The following is a 5996-nucleotide window of genomic DNA, read 5'->3' as shown; positions in this document are numbered from 1 at the left end:
GTATTCTCAAGCTGTCTTATTTCTTTATATAGTCAGGAATATTATTCTTGGTTTATGATAAATGGAGATCCACCTGGAGATTGCTAATCTTTGATGCCAAGATATTCTTGATACTGTATTTCTTTTTCTCTTGTCACTCCCTAATTTATTTCATGACTACATAAACTTCAGTGTTATTAGGACCTCTGTGGTTGGAATCAATATTGTTGTAAAACCACCCACACTTTTTTTTGTAAACAACCCACACTTTAAATATCTAGTATTAACCCAATACTGTCAGATAACAAAACTGGAAAACCCAGAAGTGACATATGACTTATTGATGACTGTTTCTGCCTTCTTATAAAAGATGTTATAAATGCAAAACAATATTAAGGAACATTTCCAGCAATTGGTTAATTTAAAGATTTCCACAAAGAACTGTTTCATAAGGAACCTTTCTGGTATAGAGGTTTTAGTGTTGGACTAGAATGTTGGGAGAGCAGGGTTCAGATCCCCAGTTACCCATGGAAACCTGCTGAGTGACCTTGGGCAGTCACATTTTCAGCCTCAGGGGAGGGCAATAGGAAAACTCCTCTGAACTAATCTTGCCATATTAGACTCCCCCCCCCCCCCCTTGGGGTCATCTTAAGTTGGAAATGACTTGAAGGTGCCCCTCTCTGAATGTGTCCAGAGAAGTGTGATCAAAATGATCAAAGGTTTTGAAGCCAAATTCTATGAGGAATAGCTGAGGAAGCTGGGTATGTTTCACATGGTGGGGAGGAGGTTAAGAGGGGACACAATGGCTATGTTTAAATGCCGTATTGAGAAGGGCCAAGATTGTTTTCTGTTGTTCTAGAGACTAGGAAACAGGGCAATGGATTCCAATTGCAGGTAAAAAAAAGATTCCACCTAAACATTAGGGAGAACTTCCTGACAGTAAGAGTTATTTGACAATGGAATATGTTGCCTCCTTGGAGTGTGGTGGAGTCTCCTTCTCTGGAGGTTTTTAAGCAAAGTCTGAAGGGCCATCTGTCAGGAGTGATTTGATTGTGTGTTCCTGCTTAGCAAGAAGTTGGAATGGACAACCTTTGTGGTTGCTTCCAACTCTCTGATTCTATGATTCTAACAACAGTAAACAATTGTATATGTCATGTTTCACAGCATTCTCTTCTTACCATGTTGTGATATGATTAAAAAATGGAAGCTATAGCATAGTAAGGGCCAAAGGGAGCCCAGTCTCGTCTGATCTCTAATCTGTTTCTCCGGATCCTTCAACTCCCTGGTATGGGTCAATAAGTAGAGTAGACTCCAGAAGAATCCGCAATGGTACTGAAGCACTTTGTTAAATTCCATTCTTCCTGAAACTAGGAATGTGTGATCCATTAAAAATGGTTCAAAAGTAATTGGACTCCGTTCTTTCTCATTTTTACAGCTATTAGGGTGAAACTCACTACAGTGATAAAACACATTTACCACTCGTAGCCCACTAAATTTCAGAACATTTCACTTATCCACAGATTTTTGGGGAATTTTCCCGTCTCCGAATGTTGAGACTCCATTAATTTACAGAGACACTAAGGCAGCCTTTATTATTATTATTATTATTATTATTATTATTATTATTATCTTTATTTGTACCCGCTAGCCTCTCCCGAAGGACTCAATGCGGCTTACAAAGGCCAAGGCCTCAAAACACAACATAACAATACAAAACTTAAAGCAAATTAAAAGCAATTAAAGCAATATTAAACACAAGCAATAAACAATACACCAAGACACAATAAAACTGGGCCGGGCCAGAGTAATGGATACAGAATTAAAAGTGCTGATGTAACAGGTGATATGTAAGGATTATATGGTAAGTGCAGTGTGCAGTGTGCAGCAATCTTAATTCTAATAAAGTGCTTCTGGGACTTGTTGTTGGAGGGTTCCTACTTTGGAAAGGCACATCGGAACAGCCAGGTCTTCAAGTTCTTTCTAAAGACTGCCAACATAGGGGCCTGTGTAAGATCTTTGGGGAGGGTGTTCCAGAGTTGGGGGGGGGGGCACCACAAAAAAGGAATCGTGAGCAGGGCCTCTCCGGATGAACGAAGTGAGTGTGTGGGTTCATAAACGGAGATGCGGTCACGCAGGTAGGATGGTTCCAAACCATTTAGGGCTTTGTAGGTAAGCACCTGCACCTTAAATTGGGCTCAGAAAATAAACGACTTTGCTTTCAGCTTTGCTTCCTTGCACTGAATATGAAACTGACTTTGAGAGCCTTCTGAGATTTGCAAAACTAAAACGAAAAAAGTATGGGGTAAGTTTCGATTCTTAAATTTTTGGCATGGGACATGCCCGTGTATCATATGTTACCTTGTAAGTATGAATTTAACAAATTTGGTCTGAATTACGAGGACTAACAAAAAAATGCACACCTCTACTGGAAACACACACCATTTTCCAAATCATGTTATCTCTGGTATTCCTGGCTTGAAAAGTTACAACTACCATACAGGCAGGCACCTTGCTAGTAGTGAATTGATTGTACTGAAACTTTGAATTCCACTGGCTGAGATATTTGTGTTTTCTGCTGCAGCCTACACACGGGCAAGCTGCTATTAAACTGAACAATGAGATCAGGTCACTCTTAGAAGAGGAAAAATAATTTCCATTGTATTCTCTTTGGTTTTATGACCTAAATCGAGTGACTCACTAGTGGATGCCATTGCCCACTAGCATGACAGGACTTTCATTCTCTGCACTGCTTGCATATTTTCTCTCGAGGCTTTCCTGTTTCCCCAGATAAGGTTTTGGAGTTTACTGGAGAATGGGAAATGCAGAATTGCAGGGAAGGACACATCCCTTCTTTTTTTTTCTGCTGATGGAACTACTTAATAGGATGACACAATTGGATCCCACTACTTTGCTTCATACCATTTCAAATATTTAGATTCACCTTGATGAGAATGAAGTCACAATTCCTGTATTCCAGTATGTACTGAGGGATTTTGATGGCTGAAGAATTTCCTTGTTCCTTATATAGGCAGTTCCCGAGTTGCAAACATTCAACTTACAAACAACTCATAGTTACAAATGTGTGTGGAACAACAGGAAATGAGAGAAATCTACCCCTAGGAAGGGAAATTCAATCCTAGAAGAGTTAGAAATGGGAAAAGGGATCGCCACTGAAGCTTTATCACCAATCCTTCTTTCCACAACAAGCCAAATGTTTCAAACTCCAGTTATCACAGGAACTGAGAGTGAGGTGAAATCTATTGAACAGGGGCATAGGCAGCAAAACAAACAGTACAGGGGTGTTAGCCCTTCCTTATGCTATCCAAAGTAATATATTTATATATTTCACTGGAGTTACACTTAAAAATGTACCTGTTCTGACTTACAAACAAATTCAACCTAAGAACAAACAGACCCCATCTCATTAGTAATTTTGGGAACTGCCTGTAATGAAGTTGTTCTCTTGGAAACAACATGTAAAAATAAATATATTCATTGAGCAAATTAATTTAATTGGTACATTTCATTAACTCTGCCTGACTGCTCTGAATGTAACTGTAATAATTCATGTCCATTTTAATAGTACTTCAATGTATGTCGCAGTATACCCCGCCCCCCTTTAATGAGTAGAGACTAAAACTGAAAATGTAAGGAGCTTAGGGTGTTCATATGTGCCATTTTCAAAAGGAGATTGTGACACATTTTAGATTATGGATGAAGATGGGGAGTGGTACTATGGGAGCATTAATAATCAGGGTGTTGTCCTCATCTGCACTGTACTTAGTGCTTCTCTATTTCTGACAGAATAACCTATTTTAAAACTGTCAGCAACTGGGAGGTTATATCTAAATTGGAGTACAATGAGTGTAATTCTGTTATTCTAAATTAATCACAACTGTGCTGATATAGCTAGGGTGCAACTTGTTAAGTTACTTAATTTAAAATGTTAAATAAAGGCAAATGCACACTTCATTTTGGAATTACAAGCATACCCCAATTTCGAACAATGAAACTCTTTGTTTAATAAAGTCTTTTCATACTCACCTAGCCACCATTGTTATCCTTGTCATATATCTATATCAAAGTTTGTTTGTTTCAGTATCAGGAGCTCTGTGGCATCTACACTGATGATTCTGTTGGTGTGTTTCTGGACCATTTTAACGTCTTTCAAATCAGGGCCTACATACCTTGGTACCAAGTTGCTCAAAGACTGCCTGCAACTGTATAAACATGCCTGGGCCTAAGTGTCCGCAATAGAGACCCAGTTTATCTGCTCTTAAGTGAGGATTTATTGTACGGGCAGTCCCCGAGTTACAAACATCTGACTTACAAACAACTCATAGTTGAGAATGGGAGTGAGACAACAGGAAGTGAGAGATATCTACCCCAGGAAGGGAAATCCACTCCTAGAAGAGTGAATGAGGAAAAGGGGTCTCCACTGAAGCTTTATCACCAATCCTTGTGAGGACATGAGAGAAGCTTCCCACAGGATAGTAACATATCTGGGTGTCCCCTGGGCAACGTCTTTGTTAATGGCTGATTTTATCACTCCAGAAGCAACTTGCAGTATGCAACCAAACAAACAAACACCGCTTCATAGGAAATATGCTACAAAACATGAGCTTTTTTGTTGAGTTCTAGGGTCAGAGAAGCAGATAGCGAAAACAAAATGGCCTGCCTCAGGGGAGCATGCTTGCTCGATTAATGTTTGACATTTACACAGATGATCAGCCACTGCCAGAAGAGATGGAGAGTTTCATCTGTGCTGATGATCATGCCATCACCGCTCAAGCAAGGAGCTTTTAAATGGTTGAACAGAAACTCTCCGAAGCTTTAGGGGCTCTTACTGCCTATTACAAGGAAAACCAGGTGATTCCTAATCCATCTAAAATGCAGACATATGCTTTTCATCTTAAAAACAGACAAGCATCTCGAGCTCTGAGGATTACCTGGAAGGAATCCCACTGGAGCATTGCAGCACACTAAAATACATGGGAGTTACTCTGGACTGTGCTCTGACTTATAAGAAGCACTGTTTGAATATCAAGCAAAAAGTGAGTGTTAGAAATAATATCATACAAAAAGCTGACTGGCACAACCTGGGGATCAAAACCAGACACAGTGAAGATATCTGCCCTTGTGCTTTGCTACTCTGCTGCTGAATAAGCATTCCCAGTGTGGAACACATCTCACCACATTAAAAAAGTGGATGTGGCTTTTAATGAGACATGCTGCATTATCACAGGATATCTACACCCAACATCGCTGAAGAAATTATACTGCTTAGCCAGTATTGCACCACCTAACATCCGCTGGGAAGTAGCAGCCTGTAATGAAAGTACCAAGGCATTGACATCTCTAGCCCATCCTCTATTCAGATATCAGCCAGCATGCCAATGATTTAAATCATGGAGCAGCTTCCTAAGATCTACAGAGATACTCATAGAAACATCTCAGTAAGCGAGAGTCCAAAAGAGGCAAGTAAAAATCCGAAACCTCAATCAGTGGCTAATACCGGATGAGAAACTCCCTCCTGGGCAGACAGAAGACTGAGTGACTTGGAAAGTGCTGAACAGACTGTGTTCTGGTACCACAAGATGCAGAGCCAGTCTTAAGAAATGGGGCTATAAAGTGGAGTCTGTGACATATGAGTGAGGAGAAGAGCAAACCACAGACCACTTACTGCAATGTAATCTAAGACCTGCCACATCCACAATCATAGAATCATAGAATCAAAGAGTTGGAAGAGACCTCATGGGCCATCCAGTCCAACCCCCTGCCAAGAAGCAGGAATATTGCATTCAAATCACCCCTGACAAATGGCCATCCAGCCTCTGTTTAAAAGCTTCCAAAGAAGGAGCCTCCACCACACTCCGGGGCAGAGAGTTCCACTGCTGAACGGCTCTCACAGTCAGGAAGTTCTTCCTAATGTTCAGATGGAATCTCCTCTCTTGTAGTTTGAAGCCATTGTTCCGCGTCCTAGTCTCCAAGGAAGCAGAAAACAAGCTTGCTCCCTC

This window comes from Anolis sagrei, chromosome 1 (assembly GCF_037176765.1).
Source record: "Anolis sagrei isolate rAnoSag1 chromosome 1, rAnoSag1.mat, whole genome shotgun sequence".
Classification (NCBI taxonomy): Eukaryota; Metazoa; Chordata; class Lepidosauria; order Squamata; family Dactyloidae; genus Anolis; species Anolis sagrei.
The sequence above is the reverse complement of the archived record's forward strand: the minus strand, read 5'-3'. Positions refer to the sequence as shown.